Genomic DNA, 23,584 nt, shown 5'->3' with positions numbered 1-23,584 from the left:
TATATATATAGAAAGAGAGATAAAAAAAATTTGAAAAAGAGAAAGAAATATATATATATATACAAATTTTTTTTATCTTTCGAAGTTTCTGAAACGCGCTCGAGAAGATCTCTCCGCGGCGCAATTTTTCTCGTCACGATGGTAAAACGCTGAAAGGATTGCGTGGTAAAATGTACGGAATTGCTGCTTTACGAGAGGGTCATACGTAATGCGTTTACGTTATCTTATTAGAAAATATATCCGCTCGCTAGTTAGAAAACCCGTGGGCGACAGCGCCCGTTGTGAGAGACGTGGTCTATTTGAATAATTAACTTGTTGGGCACACATAACGCAAAATATTGCAGAGTTGCATTTACTGTACTCCGGTCGTGTCGCAATTACCCAAATTAATCATACATATATGGTATAACGAACTCTCGGAGTTCATTATACGGGCTATCAGTGGATCTCCGATTAACAATGCAAATTGTTACCTCAACTCGTCGGGTGAGTCGATACGATCGAACGATTTGCTGGAGTATTCAGATCGCCGCGCAATATCGCGTCGAGGCGACTGCGAATCTCCTCGATGCAACTTTCACGTCGACGATTTCGACAGTGCATTACTACATTGACCATATGTCCTTTGTTGTAAAGGACAATATCCTTTATTTTATATAACTGTCCTTTAAGTTTATTTATTTTTTCTCTTAATCTGAATCAGTAAAATTCAACTGAAAAAGAAAGAAAATTTAAGCACTATGTATAAATTAAAATACTGATACTTGCACGTCAGTTCCAATACCATTAAATTTATATACTAAAACAAAGTTAACTAGAATAGATTAGGGATTCCATGTTTTATTGCTTATTTAGTTGAATTAACTATGAAGTCAGTGGTTACCAATGGCATAATTGGGACTGATGTCAGTGATTATACATTGATTCAGATTTAAACAATTTTCAAAACTCAACTTTATATCAATAATATTACGGGAAATTCTTTTCTAATTAGCATTTCAATGTCCAATGTACTAATAAGCGATTTTTTACGGAAACAACCGACAAAGGATTATGCCCAGTTTGGGCCCTGGCTGAATAGCATTGAGACCTAGCTAGGATTGTAGAACATAAAAAAAGAATTAAAAAATTCCATATGCACAACTTTGTAAAGTGAGTCTCTTGAGTGCTACAGCTGTTCAAAGTTCGCTATTATGACCATGTATTGTATAACATGTAGAATTGGTTTTATTCGATTTCTCGAATTATCTGGTACCTGAAATATGTCCAATCTTGACGACGACAACTAAAACCTTTTTTGGACCCCAAATAAATAATTATAAATGATATATATATTAATCGATGAAGAAGGGAGAGAGACACTCAAAGTATGAAATAAAAGGTTTTAATTGCCTAATTAAAATGTGGCTAATATGTGGACTTTATCTCTCTTCAGCTTCCTCATCGGAACTCTCTAAAAGTAAAAAAACATCATTAACTGTTCTTGCTGGCATATGAATGTCTTCGTCAAATTATTGGGCATATCCCAGATACCATATAGCTGTCAACCGGACTAATGAACTGTACCAAATACATTTTAGATATTATTTCATTGTCTTTGGTACAATCCGTTACCGTTGTCACCGCGGGGAGGTGCCCTGGACGCAGAGAAATTGGATAAGACTAGTGGTACATGGTCATAATAGCGAATTTTGGGTAGTTCTAGCAGGAAACTTCTATAAAGTTGGGCTTATGGAATTTTTTATTCTCTTTTGATACCTTAAAATTTTAGGCATGTCTCAAAGTTGTTCATCCGGGGCCCAAATTCCTCTATAAAACTGAGTATAGTCCTTTGGTTTTATGTAATATTAGCCTAAACAGCACAACAAAGTCAATAACAGTAACATCAAAATAAGTCGTGATTAATTGAAAAATAATTTTTAATAATAAACTTTGCAGCTACATCTCTCCAGAACTTTGATGTTATTTTGATATATCTACTTGTGTTTTACTTGAAAGTTTTTTTAGGAATACTGTGCAAAAAAAGTTTAGAAAATTAATGCGCAAACTTCTGTCAGTCACAAACTAGTTTAGAAAGATTCAAGAACAAAGTGCTAAAATTTTTAGAAATGAAGTCCTAAAATTTTCAGTTTGTCCTTTATTTTATCTAAGAAAATATGATCACGGTACGCATCACGGGTGAAAATAGTGAACCGGAAAATGACAGAACTGTCCGACTTAACGAGGAGATACGCATCAACTACGGGGTCAACAGTTCGACCTCTTGTAACAAACACGAGATCGACAATGAACCGCTGAACGTCTCCTTCACGCCTCCTTAACATTTTGATACATGAGTTGCGATATATCGCACTCAGCTAAACGAGAGCGCGTACTTTGATTCAGTTGGACGCTTGCCGACACACAATTGAAATCATGACGCCTCGATGCTCCGCCAGTCTTCCATTAAATCAGCAAAAATAAAACGTTTTCTAGAACTCCATTGCGTCATCTACCAAGAAAAGACCTCGGACAAAATTGAAGCCTGAAGTCGTGCTTACTCTCGACTGCTCTCCACTATGTCGGCCAGAGAAACGAGAAATCAGACATATTTATTTTCTCATAATACAAGTTTCTTTTCTCGCGGTACATCGAAAGAACTAAGGTTTTCCGCATGTCATCGTTCTATGAACAGCTCTTTTTTGAGGTCCTTGATAAATTGTGATTTAATGTAATGTACACGTGTTCTGTGTTTCCCGCGAAATTAGATAACAGCTGATTTGAACAGCTGATTCGATTCGGCAATTTATTAATTCACGAACGACGCTCAAAACGTTTTACGATCCTGTACTATCGAGTGCGATTGGTACGCGAAAAAAGAGGGAACGCGATTTCATTTCTCCACGCGAGAATAAATCACGTATGATTTTCCTCATCCAATAATCACGCGATCATAATCCATCATTTGCCCTGTCATCAGTGCGATGCCCGACATATCTTTTCCGCGAATCGCTAAAGCTAAAGAACGTAGTCGCTTTTATCAACGCCGATTTATTACACTTACTAATATTAAGATAGCCAATACCGGAAAATACGTTACAGTCTCATTCAGAGATTGTAATAGTGATTTCGACTGGACGCACTAGTTCGCACTAGAGTATATTAAATCGTTATGCATTAATCTGAGTGTAAAAGCAAAATGTAAACATTTCGAATATATATTTTATCTAACAACACAGTAACGTATATTGAGGATTTTACGATTTAATCCGTTTCTATGTTTATATTAAATATACATCTTTATGTCAATTCGTGTATGACTTTAATGTGCACCAGTGTGCACTGAATGCGTCCAACCGAATTCGCTAAAAATTTACATTAAAAAAATATTATTAATCCGGGAATAGTCAGCTATAGGGTGTTTTTATACCCCAGCAGCGAAAAGTTGAATTTTATAAAATATTGTTTTGTATGAATATTGTTTATCACATTTCTTTCTTTTTTAATAATTGTTCTTTATAAACTTTTAAATATGCAATTCCATCGAAAGCCTGCAATAAAAAAACATTACATTAATTAAAATCTTTTATTTTTTAATTTAACGAAATTATTCCCAATAATTAAAAAACATAGAAGTAATAGATTGTGCTAATAGGAATCAACGATAATCAATGCGCAAATTGTTTATAAAAACATTTTACCGTTAACATTTCACACTTAACTGTGTGTCCTTTTTATCATTACTTTTAATTTATTAAGTTAATTTATTAACTAACTAATGATTTAATTTATTTTTATTATATTTATTTTTTTATATTAATTATTTTATAATTATATAAGTGTGACTTGTTATTCATCTCTCTCTGTCTATTTCTCTTTTATTTTTTAATCTAAGTCTTACGCGTGCATGAATTAATTAATTTTCTCTTGCGGTTTGTGTGACCTTGGGATACACGTATACATTTATATTATCCAGTCATATAATTACTTAGGATAATTCTAATCATATTGTTAGAAGGATACATTTAGCGATTTCACGTGAAATATATTAATGTGGAAAGTACTAGGTATAGGATTTGTATGCTCCATCTTACTAATGATGACTATAAAATTTAGCCGAAATGCTTTTTCGACAAATGACCGTTTACGAAAAAAATGTAATTACTCCTGAATTAAGCATCAAGACTCGCTTTGGCCTAATACAATGGCCTTCTTTACTTATTTATGTTAAAAGTTTCTCGATTGATTTTCACTTACTATTGTTCATTCAAACAATCGTAGCTAAATATGTATATATTGGCCGAACGAAGCCAAAAATATTCTCCTCGCTAAATCATCGATAAAGTTCGCTTTATATTGGAATGCTCCAATAACGAGATAGATCGATACTCCCCTTCTCCCGTTCTGCCATTTTACCGCTAATTATTCTGCCGTGGTTGCTCTATACGGGAACGCGCGGACGCTTAATCGAGCGCGGCGGAAAACACAGAATCGGAGCCAGAGATACGGAAAACCGCTGACGCACGTGAGCTTTCCACGTGGTCGCGCTTAAACCGATAGTACCGACACTAGAGGAAAGGAGAAACGAGCTCATTTGCGTTCCATGCGAATCAGGCGTTGTGTTCTGCTATCTTCTTTCTCTGTCTCTCTTTTTTAACTACATTCCTTTCCCATTGCTGCTGCTGAAAAATACCTTTGCTAAGAAAAATGGAAAAATGGGAAAGAGTCACACTACTGACGTTGGTGCAGCGACATACGTTCATACATTCGTTATTAACGCTATCGTTACAGTGCAAGGTCGACTTCGCGCTCGACCGCTCAGTCATGGTCAGTGTATCTCGGCCAAGAATGTCTTTTCTTTTTTCCTACATGCGACAATCTGCACACGTGCCGCTCGTCTTTCCGTTATCTTTCCAACACGTTGTGCACAATAATTTTTAATCAAGCGTCTTAGTCACGTCCCGTAATCTCAAGAACAAAGAATGAGCTTTTTGCGTGTGCATGTTTTGCAGTTCCATCAAGTCGATCGATTAACGGCGTCAATTACGGTGCTCTTGAGTGCTCTACAGAATCTTCTTTAGTAATCTACGCTCGTTTCTTAAAGCATGTTAGCCCTCCGAAGTTGACTAAAATTTGTAACACAGTTATTGGTTCCACAGTTATTGAATCCCTGGCGAAACTAATATATTTATTCAAAATTTATAAGGAGTTTGCTCAGTGTTACGTAAACGTTTCATTGAACTTTAACACATGTATCGATTTGTTTATGAGATGGAAATTGAAATATAGAGTTGTTTATAATATGTTTGTGACTATGAAGTGTTTAAGTAGCGTTTTTATAGTCTCATAGTTTCTATTATAGTTTCCTAAATGTTATGTTAATGTTAGTAGAGGATTCATTATAGGTGTTTCTAAACGGTACTTCTAAACGATATAATCATCAATGGAACTCTTCACAAATAGTGTAATTATTGACAAAATTTTTCAAAAATATATACAAACACAATGTCTCATTAAAAATTTTTGCCAGGGGCAATATTCTGTAAAACCCATTTAATTCGTGTTAATATAATGCACTAATTAATTTTAAGGAATCAGACTAACATAACCCGCATAAAAAAAGAATACTGACAAAGAAACCGTTGAAATTATCCCTCGCCGATTTTGATGGACTTTGGATATACTATAAACTTTGTAGAGCATTAAAAAATATTAGACCTATATTTTTGATCTACTTAGCTCACAGCTTAGCGATCGAAACATTTCCTGGCAATAAATTAAAAAATTTAACATTTTTGAAAAATATAAATACATTAAACAACTTTATTTGATGGTATTGTATACTCTTATTTTAATATATTTACAAACGTAAATAAGTCATGAAAAGTATATAATACCATCAAAGTTTTGTATAAAACATTTCTTCATATATCTTATAGTTTAGAAGATATTTGCCGAGAAAAATCCGTTATTTTCCAGGAGTTATTTTGACTCCTAAACCTTGAGCTAAGCAGATAAAAAAATATGGGTCTAATATATGTATTAACCCCAACAGCACAAAACTTGCAACAATATTACTGCAACATTGCTGCAACGTGTAATATTGCTACAATATTGCAGCAATACTGCTGCAACTTTTGTGCTGTTGGGGAAATTCTATAACTTAATATCAAAAATCTATTGAAATCGGTGAGTGACAATTTTGATGGTTCCCTTGTAAATATATTTTAGTAAGAATAATTCAAATTTGCAATTGAATATAAAAAAAAATTGAATTGGAAAAAGAGTCTGGTTGCATTCATTGAAATTCTAATTAAAAATGAGTAAATCAAAATTTTCTGGTTGAATCATAATTCTAAAGATAACCAGATTCTGATTGATATGATTAGAATCTTCTGATTTGTTCATTTTCATTCAGATATTTTCCTCATTTTTCATTGTTCGACGTTTTTAATAAGAGATTTAATTGATCGACAGACAACTCTGGAGGGAGTTAATTATTATCTCGCAAGTTTTATATTCCGATTAATAATTCCGCGTAATTAAATAGCGACAGATTTAGACTTTTGGATTGTTTGCGAAATCGTAAAGTTCGCGGACGACGAAAGCGGAAACAACAATCTGCGCGTGGAGTAAACTTTTTTTGGTATCAGCAGCATAGAACACGAAATAAGGTTTTTGCGATCCGTGCTGGAATATTGGCACCGCCCTGCTTTGTTCGTGACGAGAAGATCGCAGAGATGAAGTCTCTCGTAATAATTTAAGTTGCAATCAATGGAAATAATGAAAGTCGATTAATTGCTAGGAGCCGGGTATTAACGATTGCGCACCCGTCGTTTCCAGCGGTGAAGAGAGATGCCCTGAACAGAAACCACCAAGTCGTGGAATTTACAGCGAAATTCTGCGGTCGCTCTGACTAACTAACGAATCAACCGAAAGGAAGTATAAACATGAATTCTTACGTTGTGTTTCAAGGACTGTAAGAAAGAGAAGGAAAGAGAAAGAAATATTCATTCGCGGAAATCGAAAGTACATTATTCGCTCTTTGTTTCCCATCGCGTTAATCCAAAATCGGATTTACGCACGAACGCCCACCATCTTTTTCTTTACGCGCCGACATCGAAACGCAATTGCGATCGATTGTGCCGATAATTATATCAAACAGACGATTGAGATTGATTCGTTCTGAAGGGAGACAAGAGAATAGTATTCTAAGAAAGGAACGGAACTGGTTTTATAAGGATAGCACGTCGCTTTGCAGAACTATTCAATATTCCACGCAGTGATGGAACGGCTGCTAGAAGCATAATGCTTAAACGCCCGGCGCTCTCTTGCACGCATTAATTTTCGTTAGGTTCATTCACTCGATCCGCCCGTTTTTCATAACGATTACCGCGCGAGCATGCAGCCACGTCGCTTATCACTCGGAAACGAAACGCGATACCGTTTTAATTGCACCACGAACGATATACTGCCGTATTTGCTTGATATTTGCGCGAGACGCGCAATTACGGAACATTATCTCTCCAGCTTAGTAACACAATCCTGTCATAGACGGCGGGGAGTTTCTGTTCCTCTATGAAGCGGATACTGTGCCTCATGTTTGATTGTCACTACCAGAGTCGATGAACCTGCGGGATCGCTTTCTGAGATACCTTCGACCTGCATTACGAGCCAGTTTGCACCGGTAAAGGCTCATCTACATCTATTGTAATATCTATAATCATAAGCTCTTTACGACGATTGCAATGCTTGTTGTTATCGTAAGCTCATCATATGAGTTGACTCAATTTCTTATAGACTTTCTACAATAAATCACTACCTAAACTTTAAGTCGTAAAAAATTAACCAATCATAGATTATTCTTTTCAGCTGTGATTGATCGATTTTTTACGGCTTATGACTTAAAGTTTGGCTTATTGTAAAAAGCCTCTTATGCGTCGTCTACAATATGCGGAGTAAACTTGGTATAAAAAGTAAGAGTAAGAAATTGATCTTTCACAATCGGATGTGAGAAAAATAATCGACTATGATTGGTTACTTTCTTATTCTTACTTCGTATATCTAAGCTTACCTTTCATATTATAAACGATGAACTAAACCCCATTCTACATTTTTGTGAACGTAGTTTTAAGTTACTGTAATTGTAAGAATTGACAAATTATTGTCAAATATTCTTCTAATATTTAACTGTGATTGGTCAATTCTTACAATTACTGATTACAATCACTTACGATGCTTATGTGGCATTTTGATAACCAATGAGGCAGTCTTCTCGAAACATGAAGAAATGAGTGTTTATAAATATATTGGCACACAACATCTTATGTGCAATACATTCTACTCTTCTTTTGTGATTCTGTTATTTTAAGTGTAATTTGGGATGTATGTAATTTGTGTTTAACATAACCTATATTAACTTATTTTCTCATTATCATTTTTTTACAATTTTTTTTAGTAAACATAGTTGTATTATTAATGTTGTAGCACACACAATAATTAATTTATTTCTCTTTATGATAAAACATTAGCCGTTGACAAACGACTAAATATTGTACAACACAGAACGTAATTATAACGCATTATGATTTTATGTAGGGGAAGCCCGGACAAAATGAACGCCCTGGGTAAAGCAAATTTTACTTTCGCTTATCTATGTATATGAGATTACGCTATGAGTCTTTAGCAGTTGAAGAAATAACCGACCAGCGACGTTATGAAAGTATGAAACGACATATGATTGCGTTCGTTTGTATTTAATAGAGACATATAGAAAATTGAATGTTTTCTTGCGATTTTTCCTTAGGTACGTAGCTTAATTATTATCTGTAATTGTTCTTTAACACCAGTGTGAATGATTTTTTATAAAAATTCTGTGTCTTTAAACGTGTATTCGAAGTTAAAATTTTTCACTTGGTGCTTTAACTTGTTCTAACCTCTGCAAATTTGCGCCAGGTAGGTCCTTTGGGCAAAGCGGATGATCCATCCTCTTTACTCGGTATATGATTACAATGAAAATACTGGGAATATGGAGGGACAGACGACCTTTCGAGTGTACGAAAGACACGTGTTCGTTTACATCTCATTTTTGTTTATTTTTTACCACAATGCAGTATGATGATTTGTTTATGACTAATTCAGTGCAGTTATTGCACCAAATGGGCCCATGAAAGCTGCACTACATATAGAGGATTTGGTAGCTACTTTTGTGACGATTGCCAAGACTAATTCTAATTTTTTAAATTTCATTTGCATTGCTCGAGTGATCCATTCGCTTTGCCCAGGGGGGTCGGACAAAGCGGATGGTTTCTCTTTTTTTATGTTTTAACTAAAACGACATATTAATGTTAAAGTTTTTTAATTTTTTTTAATTTTATTTCAAAGTTAAGTCCTTTAAGAGATTTATAAGAATAAAAATGGTTTCTAATCTCAATTTTAATTGTGTTATTTTTTCTTCTCAATCTTAACACGTGTCCACGCTACCCGGGCTTCCCTTATACAAACAATGCTTACGATAGCTTCTTTCCTTACAATCACGATCCCCCATGATTAAAGCATTATGGTAAACGTAGATGGACCTTTCTCGCTTCTGGAAGGCTTTCTCACGTTCGCGGAACGTACGAGAGTGCCTGTTGCATCAGACTCGCGTCGATCTACATAACACGGCCGATCTTACATGCTAATTTTCAATGTCAGTCGCATGCGAGAACATCCCGCGATACATATGCAAACGGTAATGTCGTGCATTAAATGTTCAGATAACAATGGCCGCATTCACGCTATTAGACATCAAAGGAGCAACCTAATCCCTTGAGTTAAATAACCATTTGTTACTTTTAACTTTCATGTATGTCATAATGTAAATGTTACTTAAAACGTCTAAATAACAATGACTACGTTCACACTATTAAATACTTCAATGTTCGAAGCTTCGAAGAAAAATTATACAAAATTATACAATTATTAGTTTAATATAGTTAGTAGTAACGAATATATTTTCATAAAAAATATGCAAATATATCACTTAATAATTTTTGTATATTTGTAAAAGTCATGAAAATTAACTCGAGACACGAAATACGAGACCCGTTGTGTGTAGTAAAGTATTGGCATATTGTCGTTGATATTAAAAGTTAAAGTGCAGAAAATAAAGCCGTTTAGTGAACGCATCGAGATTCTTTTTACGATTAGTTTGTATTTAGATTCAATAAAAACCGAAGACAAGAGCCAATCTCAATGAAATTAAATAATCACAACGTTCACAGAGCGGTTTTGTTTTTTGAACGCAGCCAATATCGTATGTATGTACATCGACGTTGATCCTTATTGTACAGGTTTAACGGAGAAAAAAACGTGGTGCATCCTCGATTTTTTATCGAGAATTCACGGACGTTTTCACGTGTCCGCGAGAAACGCGAGAAATAAATTAGATTGCGGAGTTTAGGCGGTGCGCAGCACGCGAGAGCTGATCTCCTAAGTGCAATAGGAAACGTTGATTAATGGGAGGAACTTCGCGAACGTAATTCCCCCGCTCGCTCATCGAAATTTGCATGAATGACAATACAATTCCGCGCTCCAGCAATATGCGGGTGCGCGGTGTAAATCTTGTAAAGGGCAATCGGAACCGAGCGAGAATTTCCGCTCGTTCGACAACCACGGGATTGGAGTAGCCAGGCAGATTCACAAGACGTTCGACCGTGACGAAGGTTATCGGCTTGGCGAGTCGCTTGCCGAGCTTACACAATATATGTACATGTATCGCTTAGGTACATACCGTGCTATTTGGATTACGTGCGCCAATATGGACAGCATTTGTTATGTATATCGAGTTACGTAAAGCGAAACGACGATTTAATGGCGAGCATAATGAATGAGATTTTACATTTTCGAGCGCATAAGAGCGTAAATTAATTTATAAAATGTGCGGATATTACTCACCATTATGACGAAACTCTGCCTGATACGGCACATGAGAGTCGAAAATTTTAATCGAACTTTGCGAGTTTAAAACACCATCCGTTTTTCCCACAGAGTGTCCGAGCACGTGTCTCCTCGATTGCGATATGTAAATCTGCTTTAGTTTCTTTCTTCACTAATACCACGTGAGTTGCGAACGTAATAAATACTGCCGATAATACTCTCGATTATATCTTCGGCTTGCACTTCCTCTCCTCCGTAAAATAAACGATAGTATCTAAAATCTGAAAGCACAAGAACGATTAAATTATGCCGTTTGTTTCCCCATAGCTTTTCTAGCGGAGAAAGAGACTTCTTTGAATAATCGATTAGCTTCAATGATTGTTCAACAGCAGTATGCTTGAGAACGCGCGCAATACGCCGACAAATTATTGTTATATTGACTACACGTTAAATTCGATCAAGTTGTTTTTAAACGATCAAGTGGTTTGCCATTTGATTGTCGAAGCGGATCGTTGTAAATGTCTCACTATTTCGCGACTATACCGTCGTGAATTATGATGAATTGCCGTACAATTCCTCGTTTCTTGCAGTACATGAAGTGAACTGAATTGACTTGATCGGCTGATATATTTTTAAAACCATTTTTAGTATTGGATATCCGTAAGACTTGTGCATTACGTCAGAATTTCTGTGCCTAATCGTTTCTCATAATACTTGTAAATAAGCATGCATATTGAACGTTTAATATATTCTTTCATCAACATAGAATTTTTTAAAATATTCTTTACATATTGCTTATTTGCTACAACAACAACAAAATATAAATAAAAAATTGTCATTTTGAGTTACTTGCGAAAAAAAGAAAGGAAATATAAAGTAATAATTAATAGTATCGCTAGCAAATAAGAGGCTCATATATATATATATATATATATATATATATATAAATCGTAGACGGTTGCAGGGGGTCTCAAATCGTAAGAAATTAACTAATTCTAGTCAAGTATTCTCCCTATATTTTACTGTGCTTGGTCGGTTTCCTACGATTTAAGACTCCACGCGATCATCTACGAATTCTATGTAAACGAGCTAAAGTCTATTCAAAAGCTAGGTTAGATTCTGTATAGTTTGTTTCTGTTACTAATAATTGGTTGGTATAGCAGCAACCACAACAACAAAATTTGTTGTCACATATTTACCGATCACCGGTTAAAGGTACTGGTGGCTTGCTAAATTAACAAAATCCTTTCTCTCAGTGAAAGAACGTACTTTTATTTTTAAGTACAATCAGTTATTATTTCAATTTGAGTCGCTCAAAAATTAATTATGAGTTACTTATAGAAAAAAAACGGAAACATAAAAGAAATAAGAAAGAACATACTTTCATTTTTTTACAATCAGTCGTTATACCCCTTTCGATTACTTGTAACTCAAAAATTATCATTTGGAGTTGCTCGTAGAAAAAGAACGGAAATATAAAAGAAATTAGAAAGAACATCCTTTTATTCTCTCCTCTACAATCAGTTATTATATCAAAATTACATTTCAGTATTAATATTACACATTTTATTAAAGAAAAGTGAAAAAGCTAATTAAGAACCAACGTGGTTGTCGGTGCGTAAAAAAATTTATTTTATTGTATTCTAAATTAATATGCAACGTTTTCAGTTTCTTCTCAATGCAATATAAAATAAATTATACAGCATGTTGTCAGTCTTATGTTTAAACTTGTTATTACATATAAAGTAAAGGTTATCTAAATGACCAGGTGTAAAATGTTTAGACAAGATTCCCCTTCTCTTACAAGCCTGTAAATAATCAAATGAACAAATGAACGATAACTTTTTTATTTGTTACCTATTATTTTCGTTAGAATTTCGAAGCGCTATTATATTTTGAATGTTTTATCTATTCTTCTTGTTCATACAGCTTTTAGAGTACCGGATACACGCGACCACGTTTATTGTACATCTCGACTACTAGCACTGCGAAAACGGCTTTCACTACGAATTCGCAATTACGTTCCACGCAGCATGGTAATTTGGTACATGCCAGTCGTACGCAAAAAATATTCTCTCCGTTCTACACGTCCTATATATTCGAAAACTTTCTACGACCTTTCTGGCGTTCGTAACTTTCGCGATTGTGTATGCTCTGTTACACAAATTCTGTTTGATTTCATTATCTGAATTTTCGCATGAGATAGGAATAATATTTATATAGAAATTGAATATTCTAGCCAATTAATCACTTATTTTGAATATTAAAAGTACTGTTAACAGTAAATGAATAAGAACAATGATATATATATATATTTTTTTGGTTTTAAGAATAAATCACAAATCAATCAAATTGTGAATAAATAGACATTGCAGTATTGTTGACAATATTTTTAGTACCCAAAATAAGTGATTAATTGGCCACTACTAGTTATATATTAAATATCTAGTGGGAAACGAATGTTATATTGTATCTTGATATTGTGTTTTATTACTCACCGTAATAAAAAAAGTAAAAAAAGTCTCTCTAAATCTGGATAAAATGCGAGAAAACAAATCGATCAATCACAAGTACGATCACATCTAGATCCGCTCTCGTCGGATCTAGTACTCGTCTCCTGGCTCGTAGAGACCTGGCAAAATGTTTTGCGACCTGTTGACGAATCTGTAAACTCTTCTTACAACACACGACGGCGGATTTTATGCCCTCACAATGTAAATATTCGCCGTCAGTTTCCTGATAAGTTTCGTACAGGACCTATTTTTGTACGTGACTCACGAGGAACAAACGAGGAACAATGTTTCTTATCATTAAATTATCTCTTTAAGATATCTACAAGTATTTCCGTATATTGATCATTTTGTTGTTGGTATTTCCGATAAACCTCCTCGGCTTCACCATATGGCTGCTCGTCCATCGAATCTATAACGTGGAAAAAACAGCACTTGTCAGATATCTATGTCGTAATATCTATTATTGTATTCACCCATATTGAGCTGGAATTCTTACTGTCGCCAATCAAGTTCTATTTACTTCAATTTATGTGCTAATTTGTTGCTCTGTTCCCAATCTTATTACACACATCATTTAATCGCGTTCTAGATGGGTGAAAACTAGTTTACTGTTGTTCCAAAAAGAGGTGTACAGTAATTGATTCGAAAAATTAAGTACGCCAGATTTTTTATTTTATTTCTCTAATTTAACAATAACATAATTCAGAATATCATAGCATCTCGACACTCTGATTTAAGTTACTCTTGAGAATCAGAAATCTTGAGAATATAACAACAAATCTGCATACAACCGATTTTGTACTAAATATAAATTGATTGATGACTGTAAAAGATCCCATATATGGGCTATTATATTAATACATGTATTATACTTTCAACTTTTATGAAAATTGAAATATTAATATAACAAAGCAATAAATATATAGGAAGTTTAGATATTTATATAAAAACTGGAGAGTGATGCAACTTCATTCGGATCGTTCACGTAAATAGAATCACACAAATCCAGAAACGTCGCAAATAAATTATTCTGGAACTGGATTGAACACTCTCAGTATAATTTATTTCACAGTGCTGCCTACACAAAATACTACTTTTCTTTGTCGCGGTACGTATCTTTTTCCTTATTTTATATTGTTACGCTATTCCGCTATTCGTATTTTATATCGTTACAGATATTATCATAAGAACTAATCCTCAATTATTTTATTTCTTCACATGTCCGTATGTGAAGAATTGACCTCCCAAGGTCTAGAAAGCTTTATATGTGCCAATATCTTTTCCTATTTATTTTTTAACGTCACTGAATCTACGTTATGATCTCTGAGTTTGCCAGCGGCTCTTTTCTCGTCTGCTTTAATTAATTTATATACTTCTTACGTGCCCCGTAATTCAGTCTGCCCCGAAATAATATAATTTAGGGCAGATCCTGCTAAATAGAAAAATAAATAATTCTTTTTGTCGCCAACAGAAAGAAAATAAAGCGCACGCGTCGACATTCTATCTTAATTCTCCTAATTATCCTTAATTTCTAATACCACCAGGAGTGACGTGATCCGTTTAAGAGCCCGCGGCAAGTCTCTCTCGTCTCATGATTAATTTATGTAGTTTCTTACGGCGCTTAGAGCCCTGTAGCGCGATCAATAAGGAACGAGCAGGCGATGCAGCTGTAGCAGGTACGTGCAACACCGTACGTTATATATAGCGGTCGATTTATACCGTAATGGTAGCGACATTCTCACGACTCTTTTGTCGGATTTAATTCTTTCTACGGAATCGCTTCGACACAATCACGATAATGAGACCAGAAATGTACGCGCATGCCGAGTTCCCTCATACTCCTTCGTGAGTCACACGCGATCGATTGCCACAAAACGCGTGCACTTAATTATTGGAAAAAGAGAGAGAGAGAGTCACCGTTCCGTTAGGTGGCAATTGCGATACGTAATCGTGATATGTAAGGGAGAAAAACCATTAGCCGTGCTTGATCCGCTTTGTAGAAAAAAAAGCAACGCGATCCTGTGGATCTAAATCGTACGGATCCAAATCGCTATGAACAGCGAATCGCTTTTGGAAACGAACGATAATGTGCCGGGCGCGATCAGAATAATGGCGATCACGTGGAAAACGATTGCGCGTAATTGGATAATGTACAGTTAACGAAATTAGGAATATTCCGTGCGAAACGATACTCACACTCATCGGGCACGGGCTATGTTTCCACGCTAACGAATAATACCTTTAACGGCCTTTCGAGCCGACGAGAGCGATATCCATCCGCTGGTAAATTTAACTGAAAGAAGAAAAGATCGTACTACGATTAATGAAAGAAGATGCATAAACGTTATGACGGCGGATATATATATATATATATATATGTATATGTATATATATACAATTACACGTGAGATTAAAGTCACTACAGCCTGAAATGGCAATTTTATGCTCGTGGAAATCTGAGTTTTAAACATTTTCTAACAATAAACATGGGTCTCATTAATTTAGTTGTAAACTTTAACCATCGCAGTTACTCGAAATAAAGGCAAAATTATTTTATTAAAATTAGAGTAAGGAATAATGATTATATTTAGAGAAAAAACATATATAGTGATATTAACTATAATGATGACAATTATATAAGTTTTATACATCTATAGAATTAATGTCCATACATACATATAGTTGAATGAATTATTTTATAATCATTGCAACTATAAAATTATTTATTAAACATTTTAGTTTATTCGATTATTTACATTAATTCTATATGTCGTTTCCTTACTTAAAAAACGCACGCATTCGGCTGTTGACAACCGGACATGAATTGTTGCATTTGGCACAATAATCTCCGTCTTTGTGTTATCTTATGCAATTTATATATATTTTGTAAAATATATATATATATATATATTGATATATATTTTAGTTATTTAGGTATTTGCATTTCCCAACTTGTCCCTTGACTCAATTAGCCCTGCTCTATCCTAGTTTATTTTCACTTATGTACATAAATTTTACATATAAAACTTATATAGTTGCCACCTCTAGAGTGTGCCATCGGTACCTTTTTTCTGAATGTAGAATAAAATAATTGTACGATAAATTAAAATGAAAAAAAGAATAGAGGAAGAGAACCAAAATCGTCGCATGTCAGCTGAAGGTTAAAATAGGTATCGATCCCTATACATTTCCTGATGTAGCCTACTTTCCTAAAATATTCTTTATGCGGCTTTCAAATAAACATTCATCGCGATACGAACGAAGATCCTTGTCGGGCGTCCCACTAGTCGAAAAAATTTCCTCGAAGTCACCGAAAACTTCGAAGCACAGATAGCGGCTTCCTGAGCTCATAAAAAATTCTCTGCCACAAACGCTTCTGTCGTCGGTACGAATGAGTTACGCAGATGCCACGAAGTCGCCCACCGCTACCGGGTGTCTCGCTCTTATTTGCATCTCAATCGCGGCCTAACGTCTCCCCTGGCAACGGCTATGAATTTTATTCCGGTCTCATATTTCTGGTCCCCATTGTGGCGTTCGAAGCGCACCGCGCGCTCTTTGCGATCAATCATCTCCGCCGTTGCCGTTACTCGCCACCTCGGGGCTGTATTTCGAACTTTTGCGCGCGAAGAAGCGGAGAAGAAGTCGACGAGTCTTCGACGACTCCTCTCTTGCGCGAATTCTCACTCCTCCATCTCTTCGTCCTCTTTCCTTCTTCTCCCGATTTCCTCCCCCGTCGCAAACAAGAATTCCGCAAACGCCCCCGGGGTCCGTGAAATACGTGAGGGATGCGCGCCTAGACGCCGGGGATCTTCTCCGTGAGAAAATGCAGACCGCACCGATTCTTCCTCTTTATCTCGAAATATCTCGGTTAAACATCGCGACCGAGAAATCTCGTCGGACAGACGAAACATACCCGCGACATTCCCCGCATTTTCAATTTCCGTGGTTGTGTCACTTTATCCGTATGGGCTTACCTACGGTATTGTTGATCGTTTCTCTTACGGATGTTGGCGAGTATTAAGTAAAGTCTTGTGAGCAGAGTCTCCCCGTGGAATTCAACCGGACCGAGAAGACGTCGCGAAAAGTCACTCGAGAGATCTCTCGCGAAGAACGCATTGTCTGTCTGTTTATATCTGAAGTCGACGTTCTCGCGCTTTACGTTTGTTGTCGCACTTAAATAAAATTCGATAATTCCGATCGTTCTACATATGTAAGCAGCTTCGACAAAATTGTACGTGATCAGCAGATGGCTGGTATATAGTCCTTTAATCATCGTTCTTTTACACAAAGGTCCGGGCTTGAATAGCGATGGTCGATGTAGGTATTCGATATTAGCAGGAGGAAGCCTCTATGTCGGTTAAACTCATAATGTCCATCAATGGGGTAAAGAAATGGACGAAATGCTGGATATTGCGGGATCGTCATATATATGTTTCCCTTCTCTCCTTAATAAAAATATCAACGTCTCCATAACCCTGGCATATTTTCTTGTCGCGATATCTTGTGAAAACGCGGAGGGCAAGACGACGAACTCGTTTTTTCTCAGCTGTTTTAACACCTTTGCTAAAAGAAATATCCCTACATTGTCACAGAATCGCGAAACTTCCGTGGAAAGTGCATTTTGGGACATCTTACATTAAAAAAAAAATCATATTGCACCGATGCTATTTTAATTTTAATTTTATGCAGGATATTTTAACATCATTACTTATTTCTTTTTAAGATTTTTCAATTTAAAGAAAGAAAAAGAAATTTAAATTAATTTTTTAATTATTATTTAATTTAAATAAAACTTTTTAAAATTAAATATTAATTTAAAATTATATAATAAATTAATATTTAAATTAAGATTCAATTTTAAAATCTTCTTTTATTTAGATAATCTATTTTTACGATCAGGTAAGTACGCTTGATTGCATATCTATTCTAACAGAATACAATGGAATTCAAATTAATAGATATATAATTATTTGATAAAATTCTTATTTAATCGTTAATTCTGTGGATGATTTATCATTCTTTCTGCTAAATGATAATTAATATTACATTAATGGCAACGGATATTGATTTGTAGGTCCAATAGGGTCTCGAATAAAGAAACTATTAAACAGTGAAGCTTTATTAATAATTGAGATTATTGATTTATATCAATAGCATCTATTATGTATTTATATAACATTATAGAATTGTTTACTTTGTATAAAATATATTTGCATAAAATTGTTTCCTATATTTTCATCGATACATAAAATATTAACGGAGCGTCTTACATAACATCGATAAGGCGATATATAAGCATAATATTTACATTCTTACGAAACATTTCAAAGGCAGAGGAGTGTTATTTAAACTTGTCCATGAACGCACACCTTAATATACTTCTCATATATTTTAGTGTTCTTATTATTATAACTTCTAATATGACAATAAGCATATTCATTACATAGCCTGGTTTCAAAATATTAAGTTATAAATATTTAATAAGCAGTTATTTTTGTGAGATTTTTTAACTTGAAACAAATGAATTGGCTATTCTTAAAGTTAATATAAACTGCGGACTTATCATTTCTATTAAGCTGCTCATTTTCAAAGCCTGATGTACCAATTTTATTTATGTTGTAAGTATTTGTAGGAAATTAGATTTTTCTGTTTTATAAACGTTTTAATATTTAATTATAGGCATCTTATTATTATCTTAAAATTCAAAGAATGCATTATTGAAGATGAATTCCTTATGAAGCATGATGTTCCTTACGAAGTACAACATACCGGAGCGTTATTACATAGCGCCGGAGTATTATATATATATATATATATATATACACACACACACACATACTAATATTGATCAATATTATAAGAATGTGACACCAGAAGCTGTAATATGAAGTAGATAACTATCATTATTGCAATTTTAAAACTAAATGTGTTAATTTACTAGAATCGATCGTCATATATGTACTTATCTATTTTTACTTTTACATATGTCCTCAAAACAATGGATGAAGGTGAATAATAAATTAATTTAATCATTTTCAATATTTACATATTACAACAAAAGTCATGGAAAATGACTTTACAGCTTTAAAAAAAAGGGATAAAGCGCAGAACAATAAATTGACCAATTTAATCATTTACATATTACAACGAAAGAAAAACCTCAAACAATGCACCGTTACAAATTGAAGAAAAAAATTGCCTAGTCATTTTGATAGCTTTGGCAGTTCTAATGTTAATGTCACTGAACATTTATTTGAAAAGCAAAATTGTTATTTTTTTTTCAATTTTACTCCAATATCTATTTGTCTTCAATGTTCAAGTGTCGAAAAATCGATTTTGAAGTGGCTGGAAAACGAACTTGCAAAGGCGATCACGTTTTCCTTTCACAATGTTCAAATTCGATTACATCGCGCCTCGATGTTATGAGTTCTGTCGATGTTCCCTATCAATACCATAAAAATATAAAAATACGACACCGAAAAAGACTCCCTGGCGATATCGGTTATCAGTCCGCGGAATATCGCGATATCGCATCTGCCGGATTCACTCGCATCAGCCGAAGAAACCTACCAGTCGTTGGAATCGATAGTTTGTTCCAAAGAATTCCCTATGGTCTCGCATAGACGAAAACACTGAAACTCAAAGTCCGGCTGGGAGCGCGAGTTGCGCACGAACACACAAGTCTGACTGATTGCTTGGGCGACTTGTTTTCTGGTTGCCGTTCAGATATATAGATCGCGAAATATACAGGCTTGCCCTTCCTGTATGCTGCGGTAAGCCTACGGCACGCCGTTATGGCACGCTCGAATCGCGCCGACGGATCGATACTTTTGAAATTATATCGCTAATCATAAGCCCAAGGTCCTTCTTTTGCAACATTTTGCAACTTATGTAACAAACACGGGGCGAATTTTGATCTTTTCTTGCTTTATAATGACATTAGTTTATAAATTTTTTCGAATAAGTTTTTTAGTGCAAGAAAAAGAAACAAGTTTTTTATTTTGGCGCGGTAAATTTGAGTCTACTGCTAGAAAAATTCCACCAGGCCGAACTCTTTAAGATACAGTCAATTTTAAGACGTAGCATGTCACTTTTAAGATCCTAACAAACAAACTGACGTTATTTGTCATATGATTAAAGACATTATTTTGATAACAAATAATGCTTGTTTACTGATATATAGCATGTCAAGTTTTAAGATATAGCAATTCTTTCTGAATAATTTTAATACGACAAATAATGAGCAAGGCAAACGTATCCATCAGAATTTGATGATAAATGAGAAATGTTATCAAGAATATTGAAATGAAATTAACGTAAGTTTGTTGCTTGCACTTTTTGCCCTCAGCATCTTCGCTGTCTCTCTTTTCAACGTCCGAATATACCTACTATAATTATCTCGTTTTAAGTACAAAAATTCTTTTTTATAAGGAATTTCAAGTAACGCGAACAAACATTATGCTGTATAATTATCGCTGAATTTTAATTCGTGAAATCGATTCATAGTCATATAAAGACAGAAGTTAAACACTCAACATTTCCGATTTGTTTTCGATAAATATTAAAAAAATGTTTTTCTCATATCTCGAAAGTCGGACCTAACAGAAATATTTTGATAGCAGATTCAAGCGTGTAAAATTCTTAGAAACAATCTTCGTATATGTTTTTGCATAAAACTTTGTAAATTAGTATAATTACAGGCAATAAATCGTCACATAAAAATTAGCTATCAATATTACAATTTTAAAACCCAATGTGCTAATTTACTAGAACTCGACTGTTAACATATACCTATTTCTTCATCTATTATATCCTTGAAAAAAGGGATATAAGACAGTAAATAGATTAGTAATTTCTACATTTAACAAGCGCCAATTAGAGAATTATTTTGCATTGCAAGAGCGACTCAACGATAATCATGTTAATGAAGTCGGGTGTCAGCGCACGAAATTCTGGTTACTATCAAAGCTTGCTTATCGAGGCGCTCGTCGAGGCCTACGGCGCGGCGCGGCGTCGACAGGGCGCTGTAAAATCGATATCGTTCTGAGAAAGCCGGCGTTGCGTCATATAATCAATATAATCCGCCCGCGAGAGCAAAGCGGAGCGCTGTCAAAAGCATCCGAGTACACGTCGGGCGCTCGCGGATTACAGCAGATTCAATAAGATCCCCCGACTTCCATAAACCACCCGCGATACATGCATCTCGCGTTTCCCATCTTGAGATCTCGAAAGGGCCAACTACCGGGAGTCGAATCCGGAAGGAAGGCTTGGAGAACGGGACAAGACGAGCGCGATAGATGTCGAGGAAACGTCACCTAGCGACGGAGCTCTCTCCTTTCGACTCTGAAATCCTCCTCTCGTAAGGCTTCGTTCGTCTTCTTTCAGTAATACGACGTCACTCGACCGTGTTTTAGACGCATTTTTCAAAGTGACGCTAAAAGAAGCTGTAGAGATCCTTCAATAATTGTTTGAAAGTGGATGAGAAGCAATCGGTTTTGATTAATTCGCCATATTTTATCAATTTCCGAAAATTCTACGAAAAAAAAAAGTACACTGAAAAAAATATTTGTGTGAAATTACATGATTATACTGGGTTTTTTTCGACCCAGCATAATCATATAATATTGTAGCCTACATTATATTTATTTCACATGCAATATGTATTTTCAAAATTCCATCGAACATGGAATTTTACATACAAAATAACGTCTTGCGTTAGAAACATATGCATATAATTTTTGAAAACGCATATACGGTATCGGCGGAATTCGAACCTACGACTTCTGGAGCATTAACCTAACATGCTAGCGCTGAGCTATAATCGCACGCTTACTGTGTGTGTGAAAGAAGTATTTATATGATTATACTGAATCTTTCATGATCTTACTAGCATGATCATGTAATATTGCAATCCACATGGAAAATTACAAATTATATTAACTTCACGTGCAATATGTATATATATATTTTTGGAATTCCATTGAACATTGAATTTCACATACAAAATGTAAAATATAAAGGCAAGCATACCTAGCCTCTTTGCCTCGCGTCTCTGCCTCCCATCTTTTTTTTTAGCGCGTTGAGTGTACAGATTCTGATTTGCTACAATAACCATACAATAAATGTAAAATTCCATTTTTCTGTAATTTCGCATGAAATTATTTTTTATTTGTTTATTCGTTGTAAAAATATCACTTAAATTTAAAACTACAAGTTATTTTTACATAAAAGTAGTACTTTCACATATATTTTACCATTAATATGTATTTTTACTTTAAAAAATCTGGAAAAGAAAATTTCCAGTCATATTTAACTAATTTTCCAATCATAAACATGTAATATCCATGTAAAAGTACATGCATTATGTGTGTGTATATATATATATGAATGAGCGCGAGCGTGGCGTAACTGGCAGCATATGAAACTGCTATGTCAGAGATCACGGGTTCGATCCCAGGCAGAAACGAACAATTTTTCGTACGCTCGTAACTTCTCTTGGCAGGCAATGGCAAACCACCGAGAGTATACTTGCCATGTGCACTTCTATAAACAAAATCGTCGTTCAGAATCGACGTTAAACTATATCCCTGTGTACAATTCTCTGTATGCACAGAAGAATATCATTGTATTCCTAAGAAAAGTCATTACTTACTTTATTTTTTTCTTTGAAATGATTAATATATCTTTAACAAAGAATATTTTCTATATAATAAGTCTTAAAACTTATTACAAATTTTTGGAAAACTCATTATCATGTACAATAAAAATTTATTTTTTTTCGTAGACTTTATATATACAGGGTGACCCATTTTAACTTAGACAGCTAAATAACTCGAAACATCGCGATTAAATAAAAAAATGTTTAAAACAAAAATTGTTGGATATGAAGGGGCTGATTGAACTATGACCTTGACAATGACCTTGTCCTTCATTTTCAAGGTTATTTGAAGGTCAAGGTCATTTTTTTAAATGGGAAGCCCCATTTTTCGTTGAATATTCTTATCTCAAGAGCTTTCCAAAACACTATAATAAAATATTTTTTCATTAAGTACTTCTCGAGTTATAAGGCTCGAATGTTACAGTACCGCCGCCAACATTAGCATTACGCAAGGTATCCGACCGATGGCTAAAACCTCTTGAATGTTGTTCAGGATCATATCCTAGATAACATT

General features: G+C 34.8%; 1 protein-coding gene across 1 annotated transcript in view; it reads right to left on the bottom strand.

Annotated features, from left to right (window-relative positions):
* Mdr49 (Multi drug resistance 49) overlaps positions 1-23,584 on the bottom strand; it is a 93,735-nt gene that overhangs the window by 65,838 nt on the left and 4,313 nt on the right. The window contains exons 2-4 of the mRNA XM_018519527.1: positions 15,609-15,705; positions 13,398-13,821; positions 10,918-11,180 (exon numbers count right to left, since the gene is read on the bottom strand). The gene's annotated coding sequence lies outside the window, so the exon portion shown is untranslated. The remainder of the gene's footprint in view (positions 1-10,917; positions 11,181-13,397; positions 13,822-15,608; positions 15,706-23,584) is intronic.

This window comes from Trachymyrmex cornetzi, unplaced genomic scaffold, assembly GCF_001594075.2.
Source record: "Trachymyrmex cornetzi isolate Tcor2-1 unplaced genomic scaffold, Tcor1.1 scaffold83, whole genome shotgun sequence".
In the NCBI taxonomy this organism is placed as follows: domain Eukaryota; kingdom Metazoa; phylum Arthropoda; class Insecta; order Hymenoptera; family Formicidae; genus Trachymyrmex; species Trachymyrmex cornetzi.
The sequence above is the reverse complement of the archived record's forward strand: the minus strand, read 5'-3'. Positions and strand labels throughout refer to the sequence as shown.